Below are 19,457 nucleotides of genomic sequence, written 5' to 3'. Positions count from 1 at the left end.
ACATGGTGGAGCAGGTGTTAATATTCTTAATTTCTTATGTTACTATAAGTTAAATTATTTTCCTAGTTTCATTTTCAGATTGTTCACTAAAAGTGTATAGAAATATAACTGATTTTTATATGTGGTACCTTGTATCCCAAAACTTTAATGAACTTATTAGTTCTAATTTTAAAAGTTATTTTGTATATATATATATTTTTTTTTTGACAGGCAGAGTTAGACAGTGAGAGAGAGAGACACACAGAGAAAGGTCTTCCTTCCATTGGTTCACCCCCCCCAAATGGCTGCTATGATCCGAAGCCAGGAGCCAGATGCTTCCTCCTGGTCTCCCATGCAGGTGCAGGGCCCAAAGACCTGGGCCATCCTCCACTGCCTTCCCGGGCCACAGCAGACAGCTGGACTGGAAGAGGCGCAACCGGGACAGAATCTGGCGCCCCAACCAGGACTAGAACCCAGTGTGCCGGCGCTGCAAGCAGAGGATTAGCCAAGTAAGCCATGGCACCCGGCCTGTTTTGTATATTTTCATTTTTATGATCCTGTCATTGTGAGTTGAGATAGTTGTATTTCTTCCTTTCTAATTTAGTGCCCTTTTTTTTCTTTCACTTATCTAATTGCCTTGGGTAGAACCTTTCGCTGTACTGTGAAATAGAAGGTGAGGTTAGCATTCTTGTCTTGTTCCTGACCTTAGGCTAAAAGTTTGCAGTCTTTCACCATGAAGTACAGCATTAGATATGAGTTTGTAAGATGTCCTTTGTTGAGTTGAGGAACTTTCTTTTCTATTTCTAGTGCATTAAGGATTTTATCATGAAGGTTGTTGGATTTTGTCAAATGCTTTTTCTACATCAGTGAGCAGACTGTGAGATTTTTCCTTCATCCTATTAACATAGTGCATTAGACTCACCCCCACTTCCCCTGGAAGGATGCCACTCCTTGATGCCCACGTCGCTTTTGTGCCGTCTTTCTTGGCATGTGGCAGGAGAAGGTGGTAGAGCTCTCCAGTGGCTAATGGGTGGATGCTCACTCCAGGTGAGCTCATATTCCTACATAGCCCAAGGCCTGTGGCTGCAGTCCCCAGTCACGAAGGCCTGCCCACTTGTCTTTCATTCTTATGTGGGTTTGTTCTCACACAGATCCATGGTAACAAACTGGAGAATAGTTGCAGCTCCAATCCCAGGCTTGTTCTCTTGTATTTTAAAACTCTGATCTTCATTAGCATTTGGGAAGGTGTCTCTGAGGGCGCGGTACTTGCCCAATGCAAAGTCCTGAGGAAATGAGATCAAGTAATCAAGTATTAGCAGCCTTGTCCCCAGTGCTGTGTTCTAAGGCCTGGAGACACGCTCTTCCCCTGGGCGCCTCTCATACTCTTTCCTTCAAAGTGTGTTTGGAGGACTTCTTTGAGTCAGTTCTTTAAGAGAATGGAAATCTTTTTATTCCCAGGTAGAAAAATCTGCTGGTAGGTCTGAGGTTTAGAGGCATTAAAAGGGGATGATAGGGATCGTCGGTGTGGCGCAGCGGGTTACAGCCCTGGCCTGAAGCATTGGCATCCCATATGGGTGCCATTTCAAGACCCTGCTACTCCACTTCCAATCCAGCTCTCTGCTATGGCCTGGAAAGCAGTGGAAGATGGCCCAAGTCCTTGGACCCCTGCACCCCTGTGGGAGACCTGGAAGAAGCTCCTGGCTCCTGGCTTCGGATTGGTGCAGCTCTGGCCATGTGGCCAATTGGAGAGTGAACCAGCAGATGGAAGACCTCTCTCTCTCTGTCTCTGCCTCTCCTTCTCTCTGTGTAACTCTGACTTTCAAATAAATAAATAAATCTTTAAAAAAAAAGGATGATAGAGCAAAAAAAAGAAGGAATTCATGTGACTCAAAGAAGAATTTGGGTTTCAGGGATCTGGCATAGTAGATAAGATGCCATTTGAGATATCTGCATCTTACGTTGGAGTGCCTGGGTTTAAATCCCAGCTGTGCTCTTTAGTCCAGCATCCCACTAATATACACCCTGGGAGGCAGCAGATGACAGCTCAGATAGTTGGGTCCTGTCCCCCACATGGGAGACCTCTGGTTTTGGCCTGGTCCAGTCCTGGCTGTGGAGTGTGTTTGGGGAGTGAACCAGCATTCTTTACCTTTCTGGTTCTCTCTACCTCTCTCTCTTCCTCTTTCCTCTTCCTCTCTTTCTCTAACTTTCAAATGAATAAATCCGTTTTTTAGTAGAGATTAGGAGAAGAAAAAAGACTAGGGGAAGGAAAGCACAGAAGACGACTCGCAGGATCAAAGTGATGCTTGTGCTGAGAGCAGTCCCCATCACAGGCAGTGACGGGCCCAGGCTGTTCATTGCCTTTTCCTAAGTGAATGTAGGGACCTGTTTAAAAAGAAAATTTGGATGTTGAGTCTCCTACAGATAAGGAAAGAAATAGACTCACTTAGAATTTTTAATCCACTGGCGTGTCATTCTTTCCATTTGAAAATTCAGTGAAAGAAAGTAATTGTTTTTGCTGTGTGCTTGTAAAATTTTCTAGCTTGCTGAGATAATTCTTTTTGGTTCTTCCCTTTCAAATGAAAGCAGTCTCTCAAATCCGACATTCCTTTTCGACTTTTCAATTGATAGGCAGAGAATAAGGAGGAAAAAATCTCAAGACTGCATAATCAGATAAATGACCCAAAATTGAACCAAGCTCATTAAAACCTCCAGCTGTGTAAAGAGAGCATAGCAAGAAAATTAGCTTTTCTTCTTATACTTTTTCAAACATCAGTTTTCATCATTTTGCACCATCCTTTACTTTTTCAAACCTGAAGTTAATTACATCTAAAGTCAGTAAAATAATTCAAGGAAAATAAAGGTAAATTAAGAAGTATAAGTTGAGCTATAAATGTAAGTTTGAATGATAGAAGAAATAAAAATATTCCTCTAGTTAAATTACTGTTTGATCATTCATAGCATCTTGGGATTCTAAAGTTAGAGGCACATTGATTGTCTACTAATCACTTTTTCCTTCAGGATGTCCTATGTGGAACCTGAGATGAAGCCATTTATTCATAAATTTTTCTGTTCAACCTGCTCTCTTTTCAGCTTTCTCTGCAATTTTGATCATGAATTCTACCAAGTAAGCATTCTCAGTACTCATATCACACTTTAAGTCAACAGCAATGCCCTCACAGATCCCTCTATCCTGTTCTATGGAGGAAGTCTGTGGCACTGAAGATGGCCAATAGTGATAAGTCATAAGTGGCTTTGCAAATAAAGAATTAACCTTTTAAGTGTTTAGTTAGGAACAGGACGTGGTTAAGTGATTAAGTTTTCCAGAATGGGCTGACTGTGGCCTTGTAAACATGAAGAGCATGCTCCTGGAAGGATTCTGAAAGCATAGCCACATATGATGCTGATTTGCCACGTTGACTATTTTGAGATAAAAGCTCGGCCGACGCCATGGCGCAATAGGCTAATCCTCCGCCTTCTGGCACCGGCACACCGGGTTCTAGTCCCGGTTGGGGCGCCAGATTCTGTCCCGGTTGCCCCTCTTCCAGGTCAGCTCTCTGCTGTGGCCTGGGAGTGCAGTGGAGGATGACCCAAGTCCTTGGGCCCTGCACCCACATGGGACACCAGGAGAAGCACCTGGTTCCTGGCTTCAGATCAGCGCAGTGCGCTGGCCGCAGCGCACTGGCCACGGCGGCCATTGGAGGGTGAACCAACGGCAAAGGAAGACCTTTCTCTCTGTCTCGCTCTCTCACTGTCCACCCTGCTCTGCCTGTCAAAAAAAATAAATAAATAAAAAAATAAAAATTAAAAAAAGAGATAAAAGCTCTTGGGAAGCAGCAGATGCAGAAAGAGGTCTGTGACCCCCTAAAAGCAGGTGTCTACCTAAAGACAGGTTACCAGGCCTCTAGTCAGAACAGTGCCCTACCCGTTCCAGAAGAAGGGGCATTCTGCCACTGCAGACCAGGTCATGCTGCAGTGAGCTGGTAAGACATCTAGATCACACTTCGATGCCCTTTGCTTTTCCTATGCATATGCTAGTCACTCATACACAATCAGTGGCCCCCAGTTGTGTCACACCTGCCCCGTTTTTTATTTTTTTGTGTTAAATAGGTATTTAAGTTTTGGGGCCTAGCGGCTTTTTTGACCTTCATTTTCTTTCCAAAATCTCTTATGTATATGTAAAAATAAACAGATGGATTTGCATGGTTTTCACTTGCTCATCCATCCTAGGCTGCTTTAATTCCTGGGGCCAGCCATAGAACCTAAGAGGGAACCCTGATGGGGTTGATGTCACTACTAAATATCTAGAAAAATTCACTGTTAAAATTTAGGAAACACTCTAAGAAACCAATAAGGAAATAGCAATAGGCAAGCATATGGGAATTGATTTCTTCTTTAAAGGGACAATACACATAAATATTTGTTAAAGGCAAGAATGGAATCTGTTGTAAAAGTGGTAAGTTTCTCTATTTTATAAAAGTAACTTTGTTGGAAAAAATACCTGCAGTCAATTGTATCTTTCCTAAAGGAAGTTTTCACTTCCATATAATTCTTTTAAAGATATTTTATTTTTGCCATTTAATACCTTTTTTTGTAAAACACATAATTAAAATATTATCCAGTGATGATATATGCTTTTAATTTAGACTTGTAATCCATAAAAGAAGACAATTTTTTTAGGTAGACATCACTTTATATGTTTGCTGTAAGTATTTCCTAATGTCAATATTGTTTTAAAAACATAAAATGACATAATTTACTCACCTAGCATATTTTTCTAATTGTCCTTACTTATATGACTCTACTTATATATTTTAGTGTGACTCTAACTTCTTGCATAACCCTCAAACTCTTTACATACAAGAAAATCTTGTTTTTCACTTCCTTGGAGTCTGAAGACAGCAACTCTGGTTTTCAAGTGAGAACCTTTAATTACTTCATTTGTTTTTTCCCATAGGATCTAATTGCCACAGATCTCATTTTTAGTGTGACTTTAGTCACATGTAAGTATCTACTCTCAGGAGTGCTTTATGTAAACTCACCTAGAAGGATATTTATGAACCAACATTTCTTAGCAAAAAAAAAAAAATTAAACAAAAAATGTATCCTCAAAAGATCTGCTCGAGGGCGGGCATTATAGCTCTGTAGGTTGATGATGCTTGGGTTGCCCACATCCCTGTAGCAGAGTACCTGGGCTTGAGTCCTGCTTCTGCTTCCGATACACCTTCCTGCTAATGTGCACCCTGGGAAGCAGTGGTGATGGGGAGTGAATCAGTGGATGAAAGTGCTCTGGGTTGGCACCGCGGCTCACTAGGCTAATCCTCCGCCTGTGGCGCCAGCACACCGGGTTCTAGTCCCAGTCAGGGCGCTGGATTCTGTCCCGGTGGCTCCTCTTCCAGTCCAGCTCTCTGCTGTGGCCAGGGAGTGCAGTTGAGGATGGCCCAGGTGCTTGGGCCCTGCACCCGCATGGGAGACCAGGAAAAGCACCTGGCTCCTGGCTTCGGATCAGCGCAGTGCACTGGCCGCAGCGCGCTGGCCGTAGCGGCCATTGGAGGGTGAACCAACAGTAAAGGAAGACCTTTCTCTCTGTCTCTCTCCCTCTCACTGTCCACTCTGCCTGTCAAAAAAGAAAAAAGTGCTCTGACTCCTCTCTCTCTGTCTCTGTCTCTGTCTCTGTCTCTCTCTCTCTCTCCCTCTCTCCCCCTGTACCCCTCCCCAATTTGCCTTTCAAATAAAAATAATAAAACTTCAATAAAACTCCAAAGATCTGTTAAGCCCTTTTGTCCATGGTAGCTTGAAGAATTCCCTGAGTTTGAGCTACAGATTTTTTCCTTTACTACATAGAAATGCTAAATAAGAATGTGTGGGATGGTCTTGTTTGAGTTAGAAACTTTCAGAATGGTTTTCCTATTCATCTGACTATATCACTGTTTTTTTAATGTTCTGGGGCAAAAAGACAAAGAAAAAAGACAGAAAACTTAAAACAGTCAAAAAGTGTTATCAGCTTGAAAAAAAAAACTAGGGGCAAAAAATGGAGAACAACCTGTAGAGGCGAAAAGGAAAGGAAGATGTTAGGAAACTTTTGAATGGAATGAAAATTTATCAGTTTTAAATCCTGAAATCAAGGTATAGGATTCAGTTATATCCAGAAGCTGGTTCTGTGGATTTGAGATCTGGAGACAGAACAGGGACATGTGGGCAGGGAGGGTCATGGGGTTTGCCACTTAGTATTCTTATTGGCTTTTTGTAGCTAGCTTGGCTTTTTTTTTTTTTTTCTTTTTTTTTTGGGACAGGCAAAGTTAGACAGTGAGAGAGAGAGAGACAGAAAGGTCTTCCTTTTCCGTTGGTTCACCCTCAAATGGCCGCTATGGCTGGTGCACTGCGGCCAGCATGCTGCACAGATCCAAAGCCGGGAGGCAGGTGCTTCCTCCTGGTCTCCAATGGGGTGCAGGGCCCAAGCACTTGGGCCATCCTCCACTGCCTTCCCAGGCCACAGCAGAGAGCTGGACTGGAAGAGGAGCAACCGGGACAGAATCCACTGCCCCAACTGGGACTGGAACTCAGAGTGCCAGTGCCACAGGTGGAGGATTAGCCAAGTGAGCCACGGTGCCAGCCGCTAGCTTGGCTTTGAGGCCAATAGTCCAATCCTACTTATGCCAATAGAGGAAGACAGTGATGTGGATAATCAGAAATATTGTTTTCTTTTGTCTTTTAATGAATACTTTTATTCAGTAATATCAGTAAGTCAGATTTTTCTGGAATTTGCAAATCTTTCAGCCAAATACTGTATACACCTTAGCTAGAAAAAAAAATCATTATTAAAAAAAAGATTTTTCTTCTCAGGCTTAATCCTGTTTTCCAGCTCAAATGTTAGATATGCTAGGTTTGGAAAGGATTGCCTTTCACCTACTTTGATTCGGAGCTATCACAAGGTAAGATTTAGCCCGTTCAAGCTCCCGTCTCTTCAATACACTTGTCCTTGGCTGTGAACAAGGAAAGCTCCCTGTTTTTGACTTAAAATGTTGTTTCTTGTAGAAGTGTCTGCACGTAACCTGTACCACACTTGCCTTTCTTTCCTAAATCTTCTTTTTTCTAACTGCATCTTCTACAAAATATTGGCCAAGAATATTAGTTTTCTTATAGAACAAAATTTTCTACAGAGAAAATGAAACTAGGAAGGGAGTGAATTAAATAATAATTTAGAAAACACGATGCTTTGGACACTTTGACTATAATGTGGGAATGAAACTAGAGCATTTTTAAAAGGAAGGATCCTGTGAAGAGGCACTTGAAGTCTGCCTGCCCTGGCCCTGTCTCTCCATCTCTGTTTCTGACACTATAATTTATATAAAAATAAAAAGGGAAGTATGCACTTGGCTCAGCGTTTACGATGCTGCTTGAGATGCCCACTCCCTTATCTGAGTGCCTGAATGTGATTCCCAGATCCTATCCTCACTCCAGCTTCCTGCTAATGCACACCCTGGGAGGTGGCGACTGATGGTCAAGTACTTGGTTTTCTGCCACCCATATGGGTGACCTGGATGGAGTCCTCTGCTCCTGGCTTTGTCCTGATCAGCCCTGGCTATTGTGGCCTTTTGGGGAGTGAATCAGAGGATTGAAATATCTTTGTCTTTCTCTGTCTCTGCTTTTCAAATAAGTAAGTAAATAATTTAAGTAAGGCACTAGAGGAGAGTAGCATGTTTTGCTGGTAAACAGCTCAGAGAAGGTGAGGATGAAGCACCACGGCACAGGGGCACAGGAAAAGAGACTGTGGGGAGCCTGGTCCAGCCATACTGGTCTGGCAGGGCCTTGGGAGGATTTAGGTTTTGTTCTAAGTGGGATGGATTATCATATAGGAGTCATCATACGGGGTTTGGTGAAAGGCAATGACACATCTGGTTGAGTCTTTTTCTGGACAGTCCGAGACGTGTCCACAGTCATGCACCAAGTACTGGATTCTGCTGGGACTCTCTTAACTATGGAATTCTTGTCACAAAATGTGGTGGTGATGGGACAGTAAAGAGAGACCTGGTCATTGATTTTGGAGGACACTCAAGTTTGACTTCAGATGAGTCAAACCACTCGTCTATGACTTGAGGTCCTTCTCTGTTGCTTCTGACAATGACTTTTTAGCCTTTTTCTAAATGTGAAACATGGGATTTACATCTCTTCAGAGGAAATCCAAATGCCTTTTTTCGGTTCTTAGTGCGAGAGGGTTCCTTATTAGGAGGATCTGTGTTTGAGTTTGCTAGGACGGCCATAACAGTTTCCATACACTGCACGCCTTAAATAGCAGGAATGCGTTTCCTCATAGAGGTGGAGGTTATAGAAGTCCAGGATCACACTGTTGGTAAGGGTGTGTCTTCTGAGTCCTCCTGGCTCAGCCCGTAGATGGCTGCCGGTTCTTCCCTGCATCGACACCACTGCATGTGCTTGTGTGTGTGTGTGCGTCCTAGTATTTCATGTCACAACACCAGTCATATTGGATTAGGACCCACTCTTCTGACCTCACTTCACTGCAATTACCTCTTTAGAAACCCTCTGTTCACACAAAGTCACTCTCTGAGGTACTGGGATTCGGAACATCAAGATAGGATCTTCGGTAGCACATATTCATTCCAAAACAAATTGCAGTTTATACATTATTTCCATACCTTTCTGAGCCTTATGGCTCTGAGCAAGAAGCCACATGGAGAAAATGTGCGTTGAGCTGCAGCTTCCCCACATTCAAGGTCACCTCATCATAGTATACTTGGGAGAGGGCTGTGCTCTGGAGTTGTTTACCTGAACGTTTCTCCTGCTGGCCTTTTCCTGTACCTAATCCCTACCACCCCTATACCTTATCACTGCTGGTCCTCACACAGGACTCCATGGAGGTACAGAGGGGCTGCTCTGGGCTCAACCATACTTTCCTTTATTCCCCAGGAAGCTACCATACAAGGCCACACACAGGTGCATCACATCTTGTGGGAAAAGTGAGGCTAACCTGGAAAACTCTCATGTAGGAAGTAAGAATATGAACGTGGTGTGTGCTTGCTGATCTCCCAAGAGTTCTGAAGACATTTTCCCATTTAGAAGCCATAGTATGTGATCCTGGTTCTGAGGTCTGTCTTGCGCCCTTAATGAAACACCTATTTCCCTTAATCTTGGTAAGGAGAGGCTTACCAAGACTTCTTGCTGATTGTGCCTTGGTAATGGAAAATCCTTATGGCTAACCATATTCTTGGCCCCGCCAGGGAATTTGTCCTCTATTGTACCCTACACAAAGACTGAGAATTTCAATCTTGACTCAAGGCGAGGTAAAAAGGATCTCGAAAAGCTCTTATGCTCAGCGTGTTTTAAGATCTTTCTGTCTTATTAATTGCATGATACCATTCTTTCTAGCCATCTATTAAGAAATATTTTAGCTCAGCTTTTCTCAGGAACAGAGTCAGTGGTATCTAAATCTAAAGCAGGAAAATATTCCTGAAAACAACACCAACTTCATTATGATTTGGAATGGGGACAATAATTCCAATAATTTTTGACTTAACTGTAATTCTAGATCATTTTTGTTCGTTTCTTTTTTCAATAGAAGCAGCCACAATAGAAGCAGCCACAATTGCACTCAGTGCTGCTGCATCTCAAAGACACTTTTTTTTTTAAAAATTGTCATAAATGTGCGTCTGCATTCAGTGAGATATGAGATACTTCTGAAGCGGAAAGAAACGATGAATAGAATTTGACCTCTTTTTTGGTTCTATAAATTAAGTATTATAAGATTTCATGTTATACCTCAAGACTAATAGAAAAGTAAATAATATTTGAGGGTATGTATCGCTTGCCAAATGGTATAGCAGATTCTTTATGTGTGTCACATAATTTAACAATCACATAAGCAAATAGGTGGAATTTATTCTCCCCACTTTACAGGTAAAGAAACTGAGGCTTTGATAGCATGTCAGTAAAAGAACTGAGTCGGGGAAGAACTGCGTAATGTATGCATTATTCTGTAACTGCAGTGGGGGGATACAAAATGATAGAAACTAGCAGCTCGAATTCTGTCATCCACAAGGTGAACCAACAGACCAAGGAGCAGGACTGGGATGAGGTATACTTCAGTGGCAAAAAAAATATCTGAAGAATAGGTGGAAACAACTCAGTGAGACCTGGCATAAAGCAACAGTACTGCATAGCAGGTGAGCGACAGCAAGCATCTGGTCCAAATCCTCATCCTTACCAAGCATAAGGAAAGGAATGCTCACTCTTCCAGACAGTTCTTCAGAGCCAGGAAGGCAGTAACCTTAGGCAAGCGGTAGCTGGGTGGCAGTCTCCCTCCAATCCAGAGGACTGTAGCATGTGGCAGAGAAACAGGGAGCAAGCAAGAACCCCAGGTTCAAGGAAGCTGGATGGATCCTCCCAGAATTGCTGCTTCATCCCCACTCGCCTAAGGTTAGGTTTGTTCTCCGACAGGGGATGAAGCTGATCCTAAACGTAGGCTCCAAAAAGGAGTAAAAGAAGACTGTAGAAGTAGAGAGACAAATAAGACAGTAGAGCCTTATGGGTAAAGACAAAAATCAAATAAAAACTCCTTTTTAATATCTTGACATTCAGAGAGTTATCTGTTTAAAAGATATTGAAACAAGTTTAAGCTGTATTTCTTCATGGGAAATAAACATCTAATCAGGAACCTGACCTTGAGTTTGGGGACATAAAGAACTGATTAGCACATATTTGTCACTTTTCCAAGGGCATTGCTTGCTTTTTCCATATATTTGGAATCTAAACTTAATCACATACAATTTGTATGAAAAAGAACAACCACGAAAGCACCGCAGCCTGCAGTTCTCTGCACCTGTCAGCAATTCTGAAAGAGCATTGAGGGGGCAGACAGGGAAATATCACACTAAAATCACTGCTCAGTAAAAGGCAGCTTGAACACTCAAAAATCATTTAAACCCACATGCCATGGGTGTTTAGAGCACATTCACTAAATGCCAAAACATTGTTACACCATCCACCTCGACTAGACTGAATCATCACCACCTTCCTTCCTGTTAACAAGGTGCTCTACACTAATGAGTCATTTCCACCAGCATTCTTTGTTCAGTGAGACTGAAGAGAGCATTCTAAATTATTAGTATTTCTACATATTTGTTTTCTAGGAAAGAATTTTAATATTACAAATAGCCTATGAATGTTATGTATTTGATTATAAAGTAAACATCACAGAGAAAAGATAGTAGGTTGTTTATGATGGATGCTTTATTTATTTGTTGACAGACAGAGTTAGACAGTGATAGAGAGTCAGAGAGAAAGATCTTCCTTCCATTGGTTCACCCCCTAAATGGCCGCTACGGCCGGCAGGCTGCGCCCTTCCGAAGCCAGGAGCCAGGCGCTTCCTCCTGGTCTCCCATGCAGGTGCAGGGCCCAAGCACTTGGACCATCCTCCACTGCACTCCCGGGCCACAGCAGAGAGCTAGACTGGAAGAGGAGCAACTGGGACAGAATCCGGCACCCCAACTGGGACTAGAACCCGGTGTGCCAGCGCCGCAGGTGGAGGATTAGCCTAGTGAGCCGCGGCACTGGCCTATGATGAATGCTTTATTGCAGACAAGGTAGAGAGTGTTACTAAGAACTGTGATGCCTAGGCAAAGAGATACTACAGGATTCTAGGAAGAGGTATAATTATCTACCCCAGTTAAGATATACTCTTTCATGGAAGGCAAGTACTGAGGCAAGGTTACTCCTCGTCACCCTTCTGAAAGAAATGCAGTGCCAGTTCCTCCATGAGTGTGTGGTTTGCTCTTTGAAGGTCACATTATAACCTCATAAATCACAAATTTGGTAATAGAAATTATTTTGGATTTCTAGAGTCATGTTTGTTGGGACAAAATATTTAGAAGTGTGTCATGTTGATGGGTTTTATCTACCTTTCCCTGTCTGTGTGAACCTGGGGACAGTTTCTCTACCTTGCTCTGCAAAATGTTCATCCTCCATAAAATTTTAGGAGAAAATATTTATTGCAAGGATGTTACAAGGATTATATTAACCAAGTTGTGGAAACTGCTGAACAGTGTTCTAGGATTGTTAGAAGTGCTCAAAAGATTTTTGGTACGTTCAAAAGTATTAATAGGGTAAACATTGCTAATATACAGATTTGTAAAGTGTTAAGAAAGCACTGCAATAGAAAATAAGGAGTTTCTGACAATCAAAGCCTTTTTAGATCTTGGAACTTCATAAACCTTCTGTTCCTTTTCATTTGGATCTTCATCTCAGCAAAGCCTGTTTCCAGCTCTGTGGACCTAACGTACATTGACAGCTTCACCCACATACTACTCTGTTCCCTCTGCCAGTCTAGTTTATCCTTCCCTCTATAACCACACTGACACAGCTGCTTCCATTCCTGTATCTCGTTTTCAATAATGTAAAAGTTATGACTTTGACTTTCTTTGGAACTTTTAGATAATTCCAGAACATTTATTTCAATGAAAGAAGCAATGAACTATCTATCATAGTAGATTCAGCGTTTCACACAGGCTTATCCTTTGTATCTGTTGGTTTGTGGAAGACCAAACATAATAAACCACACACTCAAGGTGAGATATTTTTGATAAAGATGCCACTAGTCTGCTTCTTATTCTGTACCCACTTTGAGTTTTTCACTTCTCTCATTTTAATTTGTTTGCTTAGCTTGGAAATACCAATATCTTGGGTTTCAAAAATCTATTAACTGAATGGCAGTGGAATCAAATATCACACTAATCAATGTCAGTATTATAATTTTAGCTAACATATATTGAAAACATGTATTCATGTTATCTCACCTTGCTTCTGAGAGATGTTTCTTATTAAGTAAATAGAATCTTTTGAGCTTGAAATTTTGAACTTGAAATATCTATTTAATCTGTGATGAATTACATTTTTTCTCCAGCTGTGTAATTTTTCTTGACACCACTGTAACACCACCTTTCATGAGGTGTTCAAGTTTGAGCCCTCACTTCTTTCAATTGAACTGAATAATCAGCTGCCAGAGTACTTACATGATTAGACAGGTGTAATAACTCCTTGGAGCAGAAGCCAACAACCTTGAACTCCAGGTGCTCATGGGAAATTTCAAAATACTGGTATCCTATATACTTGCTCTAAACTGAATTCATATATCTAGTAGCCATTGGCAGTGGATACATCAATTCTATAAAGGCTCCAGAACTTCACTGATGGGACCTGCCTTTCCATATATAAAACATAACCACGTTTTTGTGAAATTTTCAGCTCTAGATAAGTTTATGTCTGTGCCATTGAGGCCTACGCCAGACAACAGAGGATTCTGGATCACTAGGTTAGGGGTGCTGATTGCCTCGGTGTGGTTCACCATCCCCATAGCCAGAATGAACACACACCCCCATGGAACTGGGATCTCAGTGTCATTGATATATTGTCTTCAAGGAAGCCACTGGGTGTCATGTGCATATTCTTTTCCAAGAGAATACATTTGAAAGATTGATGGATACCCTCACTACTTGCATATAGGACCTAAGATAAATTTAACAGATAATATAAAGTAAGCCAAAGAAAACAAAAACCAAATAGAAAAATAAAGGAGAGAAAATGAACTTTAAATTATGGTCAGTCAGGTAATTTGGGCAAGGAGACTCGGTGACATCCCATTCGTTGTGAAAATTAAACTAAGGTTTGCTTTGTAGAAACTAAGGATTTCAAGAGCTTTAACAGAGTTCTAGCTCATTCATTTATTCATTCCCCTTGGAAGTCAGATTTTGGCGTGTTTATCAACTTCAGAATTTTCTGAATATAAAATTCCTCTCTTCACTTTCATGTTCATTTTAAATCCAAGATTCTCATTTGACATCTTATCTAGATGTGTTTGACTCACAGGATGCTTACTGGAAAAGAGTAAGTTTGACAGTTTAAGGAGCTTAAAATTTAATATCCAAAAATTTCATAGAAAAAATTAGTCATCACTACACGTCCAATTTGTCTGGTTTTCATGCATGATAGATTGTCCAGTTTTAATTTCAAGACTATATATTTCATCAAAGTTCCTTTCTTCATTTGCTTCTTTTGTTTGTTTATTGCTAGGCTGTAAAGACATGACAAAGGCATTAGTGCAATAATTTTAGTGGTTAGCCCTGATAATGTTTTCATTTTATGACAAGATTTTCAGTGGAACCTAGATTATAATAAATTTTCAGTAAATGTTTATTCAAAACCAGAGCACTCCACTAGACACATTTAGGTTTGATGGAAGGTAAAGCTTGCCACAGTTTACAGAGTTCACTTTTTCTTTGACTACCTGAAGATTAACTTTTCAATTTGGCCATTGTTCTCCTTAAGGAAAAAAAATGGAAATTAATATTATAGATATGATAGAAAGTAAATAAACTGTCATAGTGTTTAAAGATGAAAAAGACTTTAGGAATTCTGAGTCAGGCTCTCTTATAAATGTCTTATCAATAAGAAATAAAATGAGTGAAGTAATAACATTTTAGGGATAAGCAGGACTCCGTCTTTTTGAAGTTTATTTTAATAACTAACATAGAATGTGTAGTTTTTTAAAAAGATTTATTTATTTATTTATTTGAAAGTCAGAGTTACACAGAGAGAAGAAAGGCAGAGAGAGAGAGAGAGAGAGAGCGAGCGAGCTTCCATTAGCAGGTTCACTCCCCAGATGGCTGCAACAGCTGGAACTGCACCGATCCGAAGCCAGGAGCCAGGAGCTTCTTCTGGGTCTCCCATGTGGGTGCAGGGGCCCAAGAACTTGGACCATCTCCTACTGCTTTCCTAGGCCACAGCAGAGAGCTGTACAGGAAGTAGAGCAGCCAGGTCTCGAACCAGCGCCCATATGGGATGCCGGCACTTCAGGCCAGGGCGCTAATCCACTGCACCACAGCGCCAGTCCCAGAATGTTTAGTTGTAAAATAGGTCTTGAGAAGCAGTGGTTTAGCCTAACACAAGAAGAGAAAATGTAACTACTTATGGAAAATTATAGGGAAATGATTTATCTATACTATTGAGAGTTTTCTGTAAATAATCAGTATTTTCAGCCTCATGGTCTGTATTAGTTCTTTATCTCTGCATATAAACGTCTTTAAAACTAATCCATTTTGAGAAAATTATTCCTTACTACTGTTTTTTATTGCTATAGCTTCATTCCATTCAGTATGGCTGGTTAATAGTATTCTGTTTCTTTACTCAATGTCTCTCTCTACTTCTGTGTCCCCATATGACACCCAAAGAATCTGGTGCTGGCTTCAGTTTTTTATTAGAAATTGTCTCTGCCTCTCCTGTTTACTATTTTTCATCATTTCATCAAAACCTCAGTCATCTTTGTAATTTCATTCTCAGATGAATACATTCTATTTTGGAAATCTTGTTAATATCCTTTGGTTCTTTCTTCGCTGAAATAATTGACAACTGATTCCTTAAAACTCACTCCTTCCTTGGCTTCAGTAACATCACTGTCCTTTTCAGTTTTCCTATTATTCCTGTGATCATTCCTTCATGACCTGTTCTTTATTTGTTAACCCCTTATATTTTTCCATGACTAAGGCACCCAACCTGAACTGTTTCCTTCTATCATCATATTTTCCTTCCTTCTTTCCTCCTTTCATCAAACATCTATTCAGCTCTCATTATGGTGGCATTTTGGTGCTTGGAGTACATCCAAATAAAGTTCCCTGTCCTCACAGAGTTTTAGGTTTAAGTAGAAGGAGATAGACAATAGATATTGTAATTTCGTAAAAACAAAATAAGATTTTAGAAGATTCTAAAGAAAAATAGTTGAAATGCAGAGGGAAAGAAGAGTCTTGGCATGGCACAGTGGGTTTGCATTTTTAAAAAATGTTCTCAATGTACACTTCAGAGGAGACATCTGAGAAGGAACTTGGATGGGATGAGAGGTAGCTGTGTGCGTGCTTAGGGGATAGTTTTTTAGGTAAATGGAAGCTCCCTAGGGTAGGAGCTGCCTGGTGTGCTTGGTACAACTGGACATGATATTCTTGGCCTTAAATCAGAGTTGTGGGGAGTGATTTTGGGATTTTCAATCCGGTCATGGCATGACCTGATTATAGTATGAAAGAATATGAAAGAATCCTTTCAGGCTGCTTTGTTGAAGATAAACCATCAGTGATTGAAGGTAGACAAAAGAGTTCTGATTCCAGGTTATTACCATTATCCAGGAATGATATGATGGTCCCTCTGTCAAGGGCAGTAGAAGTGAAGTAAGAACAGTGAAGGGGGCCGGCGCTGTGGCATAGCGGGCAAAACAGTTACCTGTGGTGCCAGCATCCCATTGGGTGCAGGTTTGAGTCCTGGCTGCTCCACTTCCAATCCAGCTCTCTGTATGGCTTGGGAAAGCAGTGGAAGATGGCCCAAGTCCTTGGGGCTTTGCACCTGTGTGGGAGACCTGGAAGAAGCTCCTGGCTTCGGATCAGTGCAGCTCCAGCCATTGCGGCCACTTGTGGAGTGAACCGCGGATGGCTCTCTCTCTGCCTCTGCCTCTGCCTCTCTGTCTTTCAAATAAAATGAATAAATCTTTAAAAAAAAAAAAACAGTGAAGGTACTGGGCATATTTTCACAATAAGACCAACAATGTATCCTGAGGAACCCCAAGTGGAGTGAATGATCGAGAGAAGTCAGTGGTGACTCCAGGACTCCTGTCTCATCAAGTAGAGGGTGGAGTTGCCAGCATCAGATATGGGTAAAACAATGAGAGTTTTTGGACAGAAACTCTAGGATTTCAGGGGCAGGCATTTATAGCCTCGTGATCAAGCCGCCTGTTCAGATGGTTACATCCCATATTCGAGTGCCTGGGTTCAGTTCCTGGCTCTGGCTCCTGGGTCCAGCTTCCTGTTAATCTGGATCCTGGGAGTCAGTGGTGATGGCTCAAGCGCTTGTACTCATGGGAGACCTGGATTTAGTTCCCAGCTCCTGGCTTTGACCTGGTCCCATTCTAAGCCAGTGCAGACACTTGGGGAGTGGACCAGCTAAATGTAAACTCTCTGTTTCTCAGATTCATTTTTCTTAAATTTACATAAACTAGGATTCAAAATACACTTACAAGTTTAGGATTACTTTTAGAAAGTCAGACATGGGCCAGCACCATGGCTCACTAGGCTAATCCTCCGCCTTGTGGCGCTGGCACACCAGGTTCTAGTCCAGGTCAAGGCGCTGGATTCTGTCCCAGTTGCCCCTCTTCCAGGCCAGCTCTCTGCTGTGGCCCGGGAGTGCAGTGGAGGATGGCCCAAGTGCCCCATGGGAGACCAGGAGAAGCACCTGGCTCCTGCCTTTGGATCATTTCGGTGCGCCGGCCGCGGCGGCCATTGGAGGGTGAACCAATGGCAAAGGAAGACCTTTCTCTCTGACTCTCTCACTGTCCACTCTGCCTGTCAAAAAATTAAAAAAAAAAGTCAAACATGGATGGTCAGACAATACATGAATAACTAAGCTATTTTTTTGAGAAAGCTGCCTAAGCTAAAAATATGAATTTTGGAGTCTTCAGCATAGCAATAGTATTTAATGCTTTGAAATTACTTGAGTGATACAGTGAGTGAGAATGGACAGAAAACTGTTCAAAGTACTGAGCGTGGGCCCTATTCTCTCATGTGTGCAGAAGAAGAGGAGGAATCGGCCGGCGCCGCGGCTCACTAGGCTAATCCTCCGCCTAGCGGCGCCGGCACACCGGGTTCTAGTCCCGGTCGGGGCGCCGGATTCTGTCCCGGTTGCCCCTCTTCCAGGCCAGCCCTCTGCTGTGGCCAGGGAGTGCAGTGGAGGATGGCCCAGGTGCTTGGGCCCTGCACCCCATGGGAGACCAGGAAAAGCACCTGGCTCCTGGCTCCTGCCATCGGATCAGCGCGGTGCGCCGGCCGCAGCGCGCCGGCCGCGGCGGCCATTGGAGGGTGAACCAACGGCAAAGGAAGACCTTTCTCTCTGTCTCTCTCTCTCACTGTCCACTCTGCCTGTCCAAAAAAAAAAAAAAAAAAAAAGAAGAGGAGGAATCTTTAAAAGAGACCAAAAAGAAACTTTTGGAGTAGAAGAAAAGCTAGGAATTTGAGTATCCTGGGAACCAACAGGAAAGAGAAAGTGAACAACATATTTAAGTTTGTTGTTGATTTCAGCTTTCTGCTAATGTGTGCTCTGAGAGCAGGAAGGCAGTGTCACTGGCACTCAGGACCCTGCTACCCATGTGGCAAACTTGGGATGCATTCCCAGTTTCTGGCTTTGGTCCCAGATGGAGAGATGTTATGGGCATATGGGGAGTGAACCAGCAGATAGGAGTTCTGTCTGTCTCTCTGCGTTTCAAACCTATATACTGATGTCAGGAAGACTCCATCACCATGTACCTGAGACAAATATTCCAGTTCTTTAGAGAGAATGTCCTTGGCAGAGTGGGTCCTGCCTTCCTTGTGCAGGGGAAGTGAGCAAAGCAAACAATCCCAGAGCCTCCTTCCGATCCCACCCACCTGCTTGGATGGCAGGCAACAACAGGGCCTGTGGCCACCTTCAGTGTGGTGGGAGATGGATGCCTGGGACAGACCTCAGGTGGCCTTTCTCATGGAAGAGTCTGCTGCAGACAGCCACCCAGGAGCAGAGGCACAACTGGTAAAGGTCCCCTTTGCCAGGAGTCTTTGCTTCACTAGCGCTGCTAATGAGTAAAGGAAAGAGCGTGGAGGAGATGCAGGCTCCAATGATGATGAATGAGGCCTGCAGAGCTGTAAGAGGCCAAGTACAGTCCAAATCCAAAGGCACCAGGCCAGTTCCTGGCTGTGTTTGACAAACAGTGGTGCGTTGGGTTCATTTATTGAACCAGCTGTATTCATAGCAGTAGAGTGAGGGGAGGAGGACATTAGCCTGAGGCTAACCAGCCAACCAACAAGACAAGGGCCTCACAAATATCCCCAGATGAGGAAATGAGCCTGCAGCAAAAGCCAGCAATTGTTCTGTCGATACTAGGGAATGGGTGAGACTTTCTTCCTGACACCTCAAATGCCAGGTCAGCTGTCGCTTGAACCCAAATTAACATTCACAATGTGGCCCAGCACAAATGGGAGGCACCCAGAAGACTCTGAAAACTGATGGGGAGGAGAGTTCTAGCCAGCACCAAACATCTCCTTGGATTGCTAATCATTTGGGCTGTTACTGAGTGGAACCCTGGAGCAAACACCTGATAAAACACAGACTGAATCAGAACATTCCATCATTCCAATTCTAGCAATGCGTGGCTCCCTCCCTTGCTTTCTGCCCGTCCTCCCAGCTCTCTTGTGTAGCAGGACGCGACTCGCCTTTCTTCAGTGCTGTGCCCCTGTGAGATTCCATCATTTTGATTGATAGTAACAGAAAAAAATCTCAAATGCTATTTCTCCTAGCTTTGAGGGGGTACAAATACTCTAGATAGAGTCTTTGATCCCCATGGCCAGATCCTGGAAAAAGGTTTGCATATTGTCAGCCTTCTCTTCACCACCCAAATTGTCAACTACACAGAG

General features: G+C 42.6%; 1 pseudogene; it reads right to left on the bottom strand.

Moving 5' to 3' along the window:
• Positions 1 to 18,477: 18,477 nt before the first annotated feature.
• LOC138844007 (etoposide-induced protein 2.4 homolog pseudogene) lies at positions 18,478 to 19,457 on the bottom strand (annotated as a pseudogene).

The sequence above is a fragment of the Oryctolagus cuniculus genome, chromosome 10, assembly GCF_051225735.1.
Source record: "Oryctolagus cuniculus isolate XC-2025 breed Fujian yellow rabbit chromosome 10, ASM5122573v1, whole genome shotgun sequence".
Lineage (NCBI taxonomy): Eukaryota > Metazoa > Chordata > Mammalia > Lagomorpha > Leporidae > Oryctolagus > Oryctolagus cuniculus.
This window is presented reverse-complemented; position numbering and strand designations above follow the sequence as displayed.